A 15529-nucleotide genomic window follows, 5' to 3' on the forward strand; every position below is an offset into this window, starting at 1 on the left:
TCAATAAAAGAGGAGGAAGAGGAAGATGTTTTGGGAGTGAAAAGGGATGAGGAGGAAGGAGAGGAAGTGGAGACTGGAGATCTGATTGACACTAGTGAGTATTGTCTTAAACACGGACACAAAACTCCGTTGTTGAATTAATGTATGGTTTTAAAGCCAAGGGGGCTTTCCACCATAGTTTTACAATTAAATATGTTGTTCAGTACTGTAGGAAGTGTTAAATGGGAAATCTGCGACATGTTTGGACTTTTAAATGAATGATATATATTTTTATTTATTTTACCTTTGTTTAACTAGGCAAGTCAGTTAAAGAACAAATTCTTATTTTCAATGACGTCCTAGGAACAGTGGGTTAACTGCCTGTTCAGGGGCAGAACGAGAGATGTACCTTGTCAGCTCCGGGGTACTTGCAACCTTCCGGTTACTAGTCCAACACTCTAACCACTAGGCTACCCTGCCGCACCATATAGAGGCCTAGCCATTGATTCTTAGAGAATATAACTTAGAAATACACCAATGAGCTTATGTAACAGATGTGAAACGGCTAGAAGGTTAACGGTGCGCGCTAAATAGCGTTTCAATCGGTGACGTCACCTGCTCTGAGACCTTGAAGTAGTGGTTCCCCAAGGGCCGCGGCTTTTGTGGAGCGCTGGGTAACGATGCTTCGTGGGTGACTGTTGTAGTTGTGTGCAGAGGGTCCCTGGTTCGCGCCCGGGTACGGGGGAGGGGACGGTCTAAAGTCAAATCAAATCAAATCAAATCAAATTTTATTTGTCACATACACATGGTTAGCAGATGTTAATGCGAGTGTAGCGAAATGCTTGTGCTTCTAGTTCCGACAATGCAGTAATAACAAGTAATCTAACTAACAATTCCAAAACTACTGTCTTGTACACAGTGTAAGGGGATAAAGAATATGTACATAAGGATATATGAATGAGTGATGGTACAGAGCAGCATAGGCAAGATACAGTAGATGGTATCGGGTACAGTATGTACAAATGAGATGAGTATGTAAACAAAGTGGCATAGTATAGTATAAAGTGGCTAGTGATACATGTATTACATAAGGATACCGTCGATGATATAGAGTACAGTATATACGTATGCGTATGAGATGAATAATGTAGGGTAAGTAACATTTATATAAGGTAGCATTGTTTAAAGTGGCTAGTGATATATTTACATAATTTCCCATCAATTCCCATTATTAAAGTGGCTGGAGTTGAGTCAGTGTCAGTGTGTTGGCAGCAGCCACTCAGTGTTAGTGGTGGCTGTTTAACAGTCTGATGGCCTTGAGATAGAAGCTGTTTTTCAGTCTCTCGGTCCCAGCTTTGATGCACCTGTACTGACCTCGCCTTCTGGATGATAGCGGGGTGAACAGGCAGTGGCTCGGGTGGTTGATGTCCTTGATGATCTTTATGGCCTTCCTGTGACATCGGGTGGTGTAGGTGTCCTGGAGGGCAGGTAGTTTGCCCCCGGTGATGCGTTGTGCAGACCTCACTACCCTCTGGAGAGCCTTACGGTTGAGGGCGGTGCAGTTGCCATACCAGGCGGTGATACAGCCCGCCAGGATGCTCTCGATTGTGCATCTGTAGAAGTTTGTGAGTGCTTTTGGTGACAAGCCGAATTTCTTCAGCCTCCTGAGGTTGAAGAGGCGCTGCTGCGCCTTCTTCACGATGCTGTCTGTGTGAGTGGACCAATTCAGTTTGTCTGTGATGTGTATGCCGAGGAACTTAAAACTTGCTACCCTCTCCACTACTGTTCCATCGATGTGGATAGGGGGGTGTTCCCTCTGCTGTTTCCTGAAGTCCACAATCATCTCCTTAGTTTTGTTGACGTTGAGTGTGAGGTTGTTTTCCTGACACCACACTCCGAGGGCCCTCACCTCCTCCCTGTAGGCCGTCTCATCGTTGTTGGTAATCAAGCCTACCACTGTTGTGTCGTCCGCAAACTTGATGATTGAGTTGGAGGCGTGCGTGGCCACGCAGTCGTGGGTGAACAGGGAGTACAGGAGAGGGCTCAGAACGCAACCTTGTGGGGCCCCAGTGTTGAGGATCAGCGGGGAGGAGATGTTGTTGCCTACCCTCACCATACTGTTACACTGTTCTACCTCACCAGAACCCAAACTTGGTGTACTCCATTGTGTGTAAACAATGTAATTGTAACTAACACTAACACAACCTCAAAACGTGTTTGAAATTGTCATTTTGATCTCAGGCGTGGTCAGTCCTTGCATCCATGGCTCTGTCTATGAATTTGCAAACTCATCCGTCAGTGACAGTGGTGGGGAAAAAGTACCCAATTGTCATACTTGAGTAAAAGAAAAGATAACTTAATAGAAAATGACTCAAGTAAAAGTGAAATACTACTTGGATAAAAGTCTTAAATTATTTGGTTTTTATATAAATACTTTAAGTATCAAAAGTAAATGTCATTGACAAAATATACGTAAGTATAAAAAGTAAAAATTGAAATAATTTCACATTCCTAATATTAAGCAAACCACACGGCACAATTGTCAATTTAATTAATACATTTTTTGATAACCAGGGGCACACTCCAACACTCGGACCTAATTTACAAACGAAGCGTTTGTGTTTTAGTGAGTCCGTCCAGATCAGAAGCAGCGTGATAAGTGCGTGAATTGTACCAGTTTTCCTGTCCTGCTAAGCATTCGAAATGTAACATGTTCATTTAAGCGTCAGGAGTAAAAAAAGTACATTATTTTCTTTAGGAATGTAGTGGAGTAAAAGTAGTAAAGTACAGATAGCCCAAAAAACGACTTAAGTAGTACTTTAAAGTATTTTTTTTACTTAAGTAGTACTTTAAAGTATTTTTTTAACTTAAGTAGTACTTTAAAGTATTTTTTTACTTAAGTAGTACTTTAAAGTATTTTTTTTACTTAAGTAGTACTTTAAAGTATTTTTTTACTTAAGTAGTACTTTAAAGTATTTTTTTTACTTAAGTAGTACTTTAAAGTATTTTTTACTTAAGTAGTACTTTAAAGTATTTTTACTTAAGTAGTACTTTAAAGTATTTTTTACTTAAGTAGTACTTTAAAGTATTTTTTACTTGCATACATTTCACTACTGCTCAGTGACGCTTAAACGTTTAATTTAGCCTCTATACTGATATCAACACTTATATTTAGTTGTGTATATATTTTTTCTGCCACTTTGAAATGGAACTGTTTGTGTTTTTTAAAACTATTTTGCAGATATGAAGCAAAACAGTCAATCATAATATCACTCAAATTCCCAGTTTATGCTACAAAATCAACTCTATATGAGGTTTTAAAAAAAAAAAAGGTTATATTTGTCTCAATGTTCCATGATGTACACTAGGCTTTGTTGGCAGAATAGATGGATGCAGTTCAATGCATTATTAATATAGTTCACCAATACATTTCTTGGTAGTCCAAAACATATTGCTATCAGGTTGTAAATCACAGCTGGTCTGGTACATTGTTTGTTGCCTCCATTCGGGATGCACTCTTTCAGTTTCAATGACTCAATATTTTGGACCTCAAAAAAACAGATGAATGTAACTAAGGCTGGGAATGTCAATACAATCAGATTAGCAAGGGCAAATGATCACAAGTCAGTCATAACGTGGCTAATAGGCTAGCTTATCTATTTAGCTCTTTATTTAGCAAGCTAGCCAACTTTAGCCAGTTAGCTTATCTGTTTATGTAGCTCTTTATTTAGCATGCTAAAAACATGGAGCCTAACCTTAGCTAGCTAGCTAGCTAGCTAGCTGCTGGGAGGATGTGATGTCATTGGAGGAGTGTGTGAGTGACTGACTTTTCCCCTCATATTGTTATTTGGTGGCTACACAGCTAGAGATATCGGTGTCATTTGGTTAGCCAGAGTTAATTCCCGAAGTGATATGCTATCTACTCGGATTCCAGAGCACTCTCGTCTGAGTGCGCCAGAGCGCAGAATTGCTGATGAATTTACAAACACGCAACACCCGTTGAATATGGCCTGTGTCAGTAAACATTAGCAAAAAAAAGGAAGTTAGTCTCAAACCGGCTAGATAACATGTAAACAGCTTAACCAGCTCTGCTAGAATGAGGAAAATGGTCCTAGAGAGGTGTTCTCTCATTTATATCTGGAAGTAGCTAGCTAGCAAGCTAGCCAACTTTAGCCGGTTAGCTTGGGTGCTTGGTTGGGACAAGCATACATTGGCAGACAAGCTGCAGAAGGATGAACAGGCTGCTTACTATTGCATACCCATCGTTTATCAGTGCAATTTTAACGTTTGAGAGGGTTTTAACTAATGTTTCTTCGTTAGATTTTAGCTCATCCTTGGTCTGGCTAGAATTAGTTGTTGATCTTGTTGTTGTACATATAGGGAAATATAAGCCTACATTTTCATGGTTGTTTGATCAATAGGACTGTAAAGTTCCCAAATGTAAAGAGGACTCCCGTGGTGTTTCCATAGTTACAGAAATCCATTCAGGTGCATTTTGTGGCTTTTTGCTAAATGTGTTCTAATGATCTACAGTTGGAAACACACAGTCCAGTTCAAAGTGAATGATGTCAGGGCCCGTGTAGCAAATGACTCGTTTGTATAAAGATCGACTGTAGCTCTGATTGGCTATAGCGCACCGTGTAGACTCTGGGTCCTACCTGTAAACACACAGTCCAGTTCAAAGTGAATGATGTCAGGGCCCGTGTAGCAAATGAATCGTTTGTGTAAAGATCGACTGTAGCTCTGATTGGCTATAGCGCACCGTGTAGAATCTGGATCCTACCTGTAAACACACAGTCCAGTTCAAAGTGAATGATGTCAGGGCCCGTGTAGCAAATGGCTCGTTTGTATAAAGATCAACTGTAGCTCTGATTGGCTATAGCGCAACCGTGTAGACTCTGGGTCCTACCTGTAAACACACAGTCCAGTTCAAAGTGAATGATGTCAGGGCCCGTGTAGCAAATGGCTCGTTTGTATAAAGATCAACTGTAGCTCTGATTGGCTATAGCGCACCGTGTAGACTCTGGGTCCTACCTGTAAACACACAGTCCAGTTCAAAGTGAATGATGTCAGGGCCCGTGTAGCAAATGTCTCGTTTGTGTAAAGATCGACTGTAGCTCTGATTGGCTATAGCGCACCGTGTAGACTCTGGGTCCTACCTGTAAACACACAGTCCAGTTCAAAGTGAATGATGTCAGGGCCCGTGTAGCAAATGTCTCGTTTGTGTAAAGATCGACTGTAGCTCTGATTGGCTATAGCGCAACCGTGTAGACTCTGGGTCCTGGACGAGACAGATGTTTTTATGAGGTTTTTATTTACTGCAGAGTCTATTAACACACGGCCCCTTTCCCACTCTGTTTTGCTATAGAATGTTCACATGCCTTAATATAGGTAATTCCCAAACATTCTAAGAATGTATATAACAATTTGAAAATGACCATATCTAAGTGTTCGCTTGTCAGAAATTGTAAAACAAAAAGTGTGATATTCTTCCTGGGGGGTGGATATGAACGACTTTCAACGCAACGAAAACAAAACACATTTTTGCAAGACTTAGTATGCAAAAGAGGGATTTTGTTGTAGGCAAAACGCTGTTGTAATGACAGTCCAAACAGCCACTTTCTGAGCACTACTTCCATTGGCAAACATGTATGGAAATTTAATTTTAAATTTTTTAAAAAAACAACAACATATATCGAAAGGGATGCTTTCAAAAATGATTTGGATTTACCCTACAACCACTTTGTCACGACAAGCTCTCTTTTATTGAGGGATCTAGTCTGGATTAAACCTCCATAGGAAGACAGTTTTATCATGTGAAGGTTTCATTCAGGTCTCTGTTTAACAAGATACTCTGTCTGTTTTTGGCAGGAGAGAGACCAGACTCTCACTCTGACAGCGGGAAGAGTCCTTCAGGGGAACCAGACCCAGAGATGCCCAAACCAGCAGGAAAACACCACTGTTCCCACTGTGGAAAGAGTTTTACTCAGTTAGGGAACCTAAAACAGCATGAGTGGACACACACGGAAGAAAAGCCTTACCACTGCTTCCAATGTGAAACTAGATTTTCACGATCAGTGGACCTAAAAGCTCACGAGAGAACACACACAGGAGAAAAGCCTTTCCAATGTTCCCAGTGTGGAAAGAGTTTTACCGTGGTAGCTAACCTGAAAAGGCATGAGAGAATACACACTGGAGAAAAGCCATTCCAATGTTCCCATTGTGGAAAGAGTTTTACTCAGTTGGGACACTTAAAAAAGCACGAGTGGACACATACAGGAGAAAAGCCTTATCACTGTTCCCACTGTGGAAAGAGATTTTCCCGATCAGGGGACCTAAAAACTCACAAGACAACACACATAGGAGAAAAACCTTTCCAGTGTTCCCAGTGTGGAAAGAGTTATGTTAAGTCACGGTACCTAAAAGAGCATAAGAGAACACACAGAGGGGAAAAGCTTACCCAATGTTCTTAATGTGGTGACGGGATCTCTCAAATAGATGGTATGAAGATAGTTGAGAACAAAGCCTTTATGTCCCTACAGTGGAGAGGGTTTTACCATGTTAGTTAACCTGAAAATACATGAAAGAATACGCTCTGGAGAAAAGCCTTTCCACTGCTCCTAATATATAAATACTTTTGCCAGGTTAGGGAGTCTGGAGTCACATGAGTGGAGCACTACCACTGGTCCCGCTGTGGAACATGTTTTAACCAGTCAGAGAAGAGGAGCACTACCACTGGTCCTGCTGTGGAACATGTTTTAACCAGTTAGAGACAAGGCACTACCACTGGTCCCACTGTGGAACATGTTTTAACCAGTTAGAGAAGAGGCACTACCACTGGTCCCACTGTGGAACATGTTTTAACCAGTTAGAGAAGAGGAGCACTACCACTGGTCCCGCTGTGGAACATGTTTTAACCAGTTAGAGAAGAGGAGCACTACCACTGGTCCCGCTGTGGAACATGTTTTAACCAGTTAGAGAAGATGAAATCACACGAGAGAATAGAGGCTGTGTTCTGTTTTTGACTGAGAATTTGGGTTTTTGTTTATGCCACCTGAAATCAAATAGTTTATATGAAATCTTCCTTAAAAAAAATAGGCCTACTTTAGTTTTTTTAATCTTAAAAAATAGCTCAAAGTCTGGCTAGGTCGGGTGGGAGGTAACCCAATGGGCATGTCTGGGTAGAATGGTGGGAGGTAACCCAATGGGTATGTTTGGGTAGAATGGTGGGAGGTAACCCAATGGGTATGTCTGGGTAGAATGGTGGGAGGTAACCCAATGGGTATGTCTGGGTAGAATGGTGGGAGGTAACCCAATGGGTATGTCTGGGTAGAATGGTGGGAGGTAACCCAATGGGTATGTCTGGCTAGGTCGGGTGGGAGGTAACCCAATGGGCATGTCTGGGTAAACAATATGACCTGGTGTATAGAACAGGATTACACAGTTCCCATTAGTTACTGGTGTCATGATGTTGGCCTGGGGGTAGGTTTATGACAGTCATAAATACCTCTTCCCCCCTTTTTCCTCTCTCTACCCTACTGATGTGAAATTTGAAAACCCCTTGGTTAACATAGAGATTCTGGGAACATCAGAAGGTGGGGGGAAATGAACTATATTCTGGTAATCCGACCAATTGAACATATGCAGTGGTACTTAATGAATATGATGTCAGTTCGGTTGTCATCTGAGACATTCTCATCAATGATAAGATGATAAGTGGAAAGTCTGCACATTGTAGTTATCGGATTCACATGGAATTGTTGTTCAATTTAAATGTTTGAATATTAAAATTATTGGTGAAGAGATTAAAAGTAATTTTAGCTACCAAATGAGAGATTTGGGTTTTCATAAGGTTAGGGCTCTGCTCAACCAGTGGCCCGCCGCCCCTGTGAAGGGACATTGGTTATAAACTATGAAACACGCCCTCCTCTCCCTTCCTATATAAAGCCTTCATAAGGTTCATAAGGTTAGGGCTCTGCTCAACCAGCGGCCTGCCGCCCCTGTGAAGGGACATGGGTATAAAACATTTCAAACACGCCCTCCTCTCCCTTCCTATATAAAGCCTTGATGACTAAATGTAACCTCCTGTTCCGAGGATGTGAGGACGACGGTCCAATGTCAGAATGGTTCAGATAACGAAGCCACAGAACGAAGCCAACATCAGCGTGAGCTTTGGTTGCGAATGGTATTGACTTCTTAATTGTTTACTCCATGTGTAACTCTGTGTTGTCTGTTCACACTGCTATGCTTTATCTTGGCCAGGTCGCAGTTGCAAATGAGAACTTGTTCTCAACTAGCCTACCTGGTTAAATAAAGGTGAAATAAAAAAATGAACTTTGAACTCTTATTCACTACAGAAGTGATGCCTCCTATCCATTGAGTTAGCAACAGCAGCTGCAAACGAGGGTTAGGAAGGAACAGACAGAGTATCCCATCTATCACACAATGACGTTACTACAACGTATCCAATTGACCACCAGAGACATTCTTCAAGGGACTCGGTTTGGCAACACGGCCTTCCATATACCACCAACCTACCGAAACACAGCTCAGAGTAAATATTTATTGCATTTTCCTTTTCCAAATTGGCGGTAATTTAGAATGCATAAAATACTGTATTTATGATAGCACAGGTAAGGCGTTAAGGCGATGGACTACACTATTGAGTTGGAACCCCATCCGTGACACACAACATTGCTTCTTTTCTCCCTTGCATGGCCCTACATGAAAGTAAAAACACTGAAATAAAGCAGAACATGTGATAGCTTGCGCAAACAAACTCAATAAAGATAGCAGTGGTGGGATTTGAACCCACGCCTCCTTAGAGACTGGAGCCTAAATCCAGCGCCTTAGACCGCTCGGCCACACTACCCATCTCTGGCAACATTTCTACACTTTCTCGTCAGTTACCTAGAGCGTCTGCACTTCCTTGTATTTTAGTCTTCTTTTTCATTTTCTTCTTTAAAATCTTTATGTATCTCATGTTGCTCTTGCGTCCTTCATCTTTTTTTGATTCTCTTTTTAAAAATCTTAATTTATCTGAAGTTGCTCTTTCTTCCATCGAATAAACTTAGAATTAGTTTCTGCTTTTATGTCTGAAGCAGATTGAATTAGAAAAACACGGCAGATAATTGCAATAACAGACTTGGGAATTAGGGTAAAGGCTGGATTCCCTTTATTTTCCGGTGTCCTTGGTGGCCTTGTTTGAAATTACATTACAGTTTTCTGTTGAGAAAAAGTTGCAGCGGTGGACTTTGAACCGACACCTCCGAAAGACTGGTTCCTTAAATCCAGTTCTCTGGACAGCTCGGCCACAGTACCAACTGTTAAAATGGACTGGTTGGTCGTCGCACAGACCATCACAACTTTCCTTTTTTCCAATCAAGGATTTGACGTGAATAACCACCGGTAGGAGGTGCAACTGCCACTGTGAGAGCACAGGACTTGGTGGCTGGTTGGTTAAGGAGATGGACTACACTATTGAGTTGGAACCCCATCCGTGACACACAACATTGCTTCTTTTCTCCCTTGCATGGCCCTGCATGAAAGTAAAAACGCTGAAATAAAGCAGAACATGTGATAGCTTGCGCAAACAAACTCAATAAAGATGGCAGTGGTGGGATTTGAACCCACGCCTCCTTAGAGACTGGAGCCTAAATCCAGCGCCTTAGACCGCTCGGCCACACTACCCAGCTCTGGCAAGTTTCCAGACTTTCTCGTCAGTTACCTAGAGCGTCTGCACTCCCTTGTATTTTAGTCTTCTTTTTCATTTTCTTCTTTAAAATCTTTATGTATCTCATGTTGCTCTTGCGTCCTTCATCTTTTTTGATTCTCTTTTTAAAAATCTTAATTTATCTGATGTTGCTCTTTCTTCCATCGTATAAACTTAGAATTAGTTTCTGCTTTTATGTCTGAAGCAGATTGAATTAGAAAAACACGGCAGATAATTGCAATAACAGACGTGGGAATTAGGGTAAAGGCTGGATTCCCTTTATTTGTCCGGTGTCCTTGGTGGCCTTGTTTGAAATTACATTACAGTTTTCTGTTGAGAAAAAGTTAAAGCGGTGGACTTTGAACCCACACCTCTGAAAGTCTGGATCCTTATCTCCAGTTCTCTGGACAGCTCGGCCAGAGTACCCACTGTTAAAATAGACTGCTGGGTCGTCACACAGCCCAGCCCAAGTTTCCTTGTTTCCAATCAAGGCTTTGACATGATAAACCACCGGTAGGAGGTGCAACTGCCACCGTGAGAGCACAGGACTTGGTGGCTGGTTGGTTAAGGCGATGGACTACACTATTGAGTTGGAACCCCATCCGTGACACACAACATTGCTTCTTTTCTCCCTTGCATGGACCTGCATGAAAGTAAAAACGATGAAATAAAGCAGAACATGTGATAGCTTGCTCAAACAAACTCAATAAAGATGGCAGTGGTGGGATTTGAACCCACGCCTCCTTAGAGACTGGAGCCTTAATCCAGCGCCTTTGACCGCTCGGCCACACTACCCAGCTCTGGCAAAATATCCACACTTTCTCGTCAGTTACCTAGAGCGTCTGCACTTCCTTCTATTTTAGTCTTCTTTTTCATTTTCTTCTTTAAAATCTTTATGTATCTCATGTTGCTCTTGCTTCCGTCATCTTTTTTTGAATCTCTTTTTAAAAATCTTAATTTATCTGATGTTGCTCTTTCTTCCATCGTACAAACTTAGAATTAGTTTCTGCTTTTATGTCTGAAGCAGATTGAATTAGAAAAACACGGCAGATAATTGCAATAACAGACGTGGGAATTAGGGTAAAGGCTGGATTCCCTTTATTTGTCCGGTGTCCTTGGTGGCGTTGTTTGAAATTACATTACAGTTTTCTGTTGAGAAAAAGTTGCAGCGGTGGACTTTGAACCGACACCTCCGAAAGACTGGGTCCTTAAATCCAGTTCTCTGGACAGCTCGGCCACAGTTCCCACTGTTAAAATGGACTGCTTGGTCGTCGCACAGACCATCACAACTTTCCTTTTTTCCAATCAAGGATTTGACATGAACAACCACCGGTAGGAGGTGCAACTGCCACCGCGGGGGCACAGGACTTGGTGGCTGGTTGGTTAAGGCGATGGACTACACTATTGAGTTGGAACCCCATCTGTGACACACAACATTGCTTCTTTTCTCCCTTGCATGGCCCTACATGAAAGTAAAAACGCTGAAATAAAGCAGAACATGTGATAGCTTGCACAAACAAACTCAATAAAGATGTGGGATTTGAACCCACGCATCCTTAGAGACTGGAGCCTTAATCCAGCGCCTTAGACCGCTCGGCCACACTACCCAGCTCTGGCAAGCTTCCACACTTTCTCGTCAGTTACCTAGAGCGTCTGCACTCCCTTGAATTTTAGTCTTCTTTTTCATTTTCTTCTTTAAAATCTTTATGTATCTCATGTTGCTCTTGCTTCCGTCATCTTTTTTTGAATCTCTTTTTAAAAATCGTAATTTATCTCATGTTACTCTCTCTTCCATTGTGTACACTGAAAATTAGTTTCTGCTTTTTTCTGTTGAGAAAAAGTTAAAGCGGTGGACTTTGAACCCACACCTCTGAAAGACTGGATCCTTAAATACAGTTCTCTGGACAGCTTGGCCACAGTACCCACTGTTAAAATGGACTGCTAGGTCATCGCACAGCCCAGGCCAACTTTCCTTGTTTACAATCAAGTCTTTGACGTGAACAACCACCGGTAGGAGGTGCAACTGCCACCGCGGGGGCACAGGACTTGGTGGCTGGTTGATTAAGGCAATGGACTACACTATTGAGTTGGAACCCCATCCGTGACACACAACATTGCTTCTTTTCTCCCTAGCATGGTCCGACATGAAAGTAAAAACCATTAAATAAAGCAGAACATGTGATAGCTTGCGCAAACAAACTCAATAAAGATGGCAGTGGTGGGATTTGAACCCACACCTCCTTAGAGACTGGAGCCTTAATCCAGCGCCTTAGACCGCTCGGCCACACTACCCAGCTCTTGGAAAATATTCACACTTTCTCGTCAGTTACCTAGAGCGTCTGCACTTCCTTGTATTTTAGTCTTCTTTTTCATTTTCTTCTTTAAAATCTTTATGTATCTCATGTTGCTCTTGCGTCCTTCATCTTTTTTGATTCTCTTTTTAAAAATCTTAATTTATCTGATGTTGCTCTTTCTTCCATCGTATAAACTTAGAATTAGTTTCTGCTTTTATGTCTGAAGCAGATTGAATTAGAAAAACACGGCAGATAATTGCAATAACAGACGTGGGAATTAGGGTAAAGGCTGGATTCCCTTTATTTGTCCGGTGTCCTTGGTGGCGTTGTTTGAAATTACATTACAGTTTTCTGTTGAGAAAAAGTTGCAGCGGTGGACTTTGAACCGACACCTCCGAAAGACTGGGTCCTTAAATCCAGTTCTCTGGACAGCTCGGCCACAGTTCCCACTGTTAAAATGGACTGCTTGGTCGTCGCACAGACCATCACAACTTTCCTTTTTTCCAATCAAGGATTTGACATGAACAACCACCGGTAGGAGGTGCAACTGCCACCGCGGGGGCACAGGACTTGGTGGCTGGTTGGTTAAGGCGATGGACTACACTATTGAGTTGGAACCCCATCTGTGACACACAACATTGCTTCTTTTCTCCCTTGCATGGCCCTACATGAAAGTAAAAACGCTGAAATAAAGCAGAACATGTGATAGCTTGCACAAACAAACTCAATAAAGATGTGGGATTTGAACCCACGCCTCCTTAGAGACTGGAGCCTTAATCCAGCGCCTTAGACCGCTCGGCCACACTACCCAGCTCTGGCAAGCTTCCACACTTTCTCGTCAGTTACCTAGAGCGTCTGCACTCCCTTGAATTTTAGTCTTCTTTTTCATTTTCTTCTTTAAAATCTTTATGTATCTCATGTTGCTCTTGCTTCCGTCATCTTTTTTTGAATCTCTTTTTAAAAATCGTAATTTATCTCATGTTACTCTCTCTTCCATTGTGTACACTGAAAATTAGTTTCTGCTTTTTTCTGTTGAGAAAAAGTTAAAGCGGTGGACTTTGAACCCACACCTCTGAAAGACTGGATCCTTAAATACAGTTCTCTGGACAGCTTGGCCACAGTACCCACTGTTAAAATGGACTGCTAGGTCATCGCACAGCCCAGGCCAACTTTCCTTGTTTACAATCAAGTCTTTGACGTGAACAACCACCGGTAGGAGGTGCAACTGCCACCGCGGGGGCACAGGACTTGGTGGCTGGTTGATTAAGGCAATGGACTACACTATTGAGTTGGAACCCCATCCGTGACACACAACATTGCTTCTTTTCTCCCTAGCATGGTCCGACATGAAAGTAAAAACCATTAAATAAAGCAGAACATGTGATAGCTTGCGCAAACAAACTCAATAAAGATGGCAGTGGTGGGATTTGAACCCACACCTCCTTAGAGACTGGAGCCTTAATCCAGCGCCTTAGACCGCTCGGCCACACTACCCAGCTCTTGGAAAATATTCACACTTTCTCGTCAGTTACCTAGAGCGTCTGCACTTCCTTGTATTTTAGTCTTCTTTTTCATTTTCTTCTTTAAAATCTTTATGTATCTCATGTTGCTCTTGCGTCCTTCATCTTTTTTGATTCTCTTTTTAAAAATCTTAATTTATCTGATGTTGCTCTTTCTTCCATCGTATAAACTTAGAATTAGTTTCTGCTTTTATGTCTGAAGCAGATTGAATTAGAAAAACACGGCAGATAATTGCAATAACAGACGTGGGAATTAGGGTAAAGGCTGGATTCCCTTTATTTGTCCGGTGTCCTTGGTGGCGTTGTTTGAAATTACATTACAGTTTTCTGTTGAGAAAAAGTTGCAGCGGTGGACTTTGAACCGACACCTCCGAAAGACTGGGTCCTTAAATCCAGTTCTCTGGACAGCTCGGCCACAGTTCCCACTGTTAAAATGGACTGCTTGGTCGTCGCACAGACCATCACAACTTTCCTTTTTTCCAATCAAGGATTTGACATGAACAACCACCGGTAGGAGGTGCAACTGCCACCGCGGGGGCACAGGACTTGGTGGCTGGTTGGTTAAGGCGATGGACTACACTATTGAGTTGGAACCCCATCTGTGACACACAACATTGCTTCTTTTCTCCCTTGCATGGCCCTACATGAAAGTAAAAACGCTGAAATAAAGCAGAACATGTGATAGCTTGCACAAACAAACTCAATAAAGATGTGGGATTTGAACCCACGCCTCCTTAGAGACTGGAGCCTTAATCCAGCGCCTTAGACCGCTCGGCCACACTACCCAGCTCTGGCAAGCTTCCACACTTTCTCGTCAGTTACCTAGAGCGTCTGCACTCCCTTGAATTTTAGTCTTCTTTTTCATTTTCTTCTTTAAAATCTTTATGTATCTCATGTTGCTCTTGCTTCCGTCATCTTTTTTTGAATCTCTTTTTAAAAATCGTAATTTATCTCATGTTACTCTCTCTTCCATTGTGTACACTGAAAATTAGTTTCTGCTTTTTTCTGTTGAGAAAAAGTTAAAGCGGTGGACTTTGAACCCACACCTCTGAAAGACTGGATCCTTAAATACAGTTCTCTGGACAGCTTGGCCACAGTACCCACTGTTAAAATGGACTGCTAGGTCATCGCACAGCCCAGGCCAACTTTCCTTGTTTACAATCAAGTCTTTGACGTGAACAACCACCGGTAGGAGGTGCAACTGCCACCGCGGGGGCACAGGACTTGGTGGCTGGTTGATTAAGGCAATGGACTACACTATTGAGTTGGAACCCCATCCGTGACACACAACATTGCTTCTTTTCTCCCTAGCATGGTCCGACATGAAAGTAAAAACCATTAAATAAAGCAGAACATGTGATAGCTTGCGCAAACAAACTCAATAAAGATGGCAGTGGTGGGATTTGAACCCACACCTCCTTAGAGACTGGAGCCTTAATCCAGCGCCTTAGACCGCTCGGCCACACTACCCAGCTCTTGGAAAATATTCACACTTTCTCGTCAGTTACCTAGAGCGTCTGCACTTCCTTGTATTTTAGTCTTCTTTTTCATTTTCTTCTTTAAAATCTTTATGTATCTCATGTTGCTCTTGCGTCCTTCATCTTTTTTGATTCTCTTTTTAAAAATCTTAATTTATCTGATGTTGCTCTTTCTTCCATCGTATAAACTTAGAATTAGTTTCTGCTTTTATGTCTGAAGCAGATTGAATTAGAAAAACACGGCAGATAATTGCAATAACAGACGTGGGAATTAGGGTAAAGGCTGGATTCCCTTTATTTGTCCGGTGTCCTTGGTGGCGTTGTTTGAAATTACATTACAGTTTTCTGTTGAGAAAAAGTTGCAGCGGTGGACTTTGAACCGACACCTCCGAAAGACTGGGTCCTTAAATCCAGTTCTCTGGACAGCTCGGCCACAGTTCCCACTGTTAAAATGGACTGCTTGGTCGTCGCACAGACCATCACAACTTTCCTTTTTTCCAATCAAGGATTTGACATGAACAACCACCGGTAGGAGGTGCAACTGCC

At 42.1% G+C, this 15529-nt stretch overlaps 6 non-coding genes across 6 annotated transcripts; all 6 read right to left on the reverse strand.

The window, feature by feature from the left end:
* Window positions 1-8769: 8769 nt before the first annotated feature.
* Window positions 8770-8851, reverse strand: trnal-uag (transfer RNA leucine (anticodon UAG)). The gene has a single exon. It is a non-coding gene; the product is annotated as a tRNA-Leu (tRNA).
* A 736-nt stretch (window positions 8852-9587) lies between these two features.
* On the reverse strand, window positions 9588-9669 carry trnal-uag (transfer RNA leucine (anticodon UAG)). The gene has a single exon. It is a non-coding gene; the product is annotated as a tRNA-Leu (tRNA).
* Window positions 9670-10404: 735 nt separating this feature from the next.
* Window positions 10405-10486, reverse strand: trnal-aag (transfer RNA leucine (anticodon AAG)). Its single transcript has one exon. It is a non-coding gene; the product is annotated as a tRNA-Leu (tRNA).
* Window positions 10487-11901: 1415 nt separating this feature from the next.
* Window positions 11902-11983, reverse strand: trnal-aag (transfer RNA leucine (anticodon AAG)). Its single transcript has one exon. It is a non-coding gene; the product is annotated as a tRNA-Leu (tRNA).
* A 1414-nt stretch (window positions 11984-13397) lies between these two features.
* Window positions 13398-13479, reverse strand: trnal-aag (transfer RNA leucine (anticodon AAG)). Its single transcript has one exon. It is a non-coding gene; the product is annotated as a tRNA-Leu (tRNA).
* Window positions 13480-14893: 1414 nt separating this feature from the next.
* On the reverse strand, window positions 14894-14975 carry trnal-aag (transfer RNA leucine (anticodon AAG)). Its single transcript has one exon. It is a non-coding gene; the product is annotated as a tRNA-Leu (tRNA).
* Window positions 14976-15529: the final 554 nt, after the last annotated feature.

Source organism: Oncorhynchus clarkii, unplaced genomic scaffold (assembly GCF_045791955.1).
Source record: "Oncorhynchus clarkii lewisi isolate Uvic-CL-2024 unplaced genomic scaffold, UVic_Ocla_1.0 unplaced_contig_6271_pilon_pilon, whole genome shotgun sequence".
Lineage (NCBI taxonomy): Eukaryota > Metazoa > Chordata > Actinopteri > Salmoniformes > Salmonidae > Oncorhynchus > Oncorhynchus clarkii.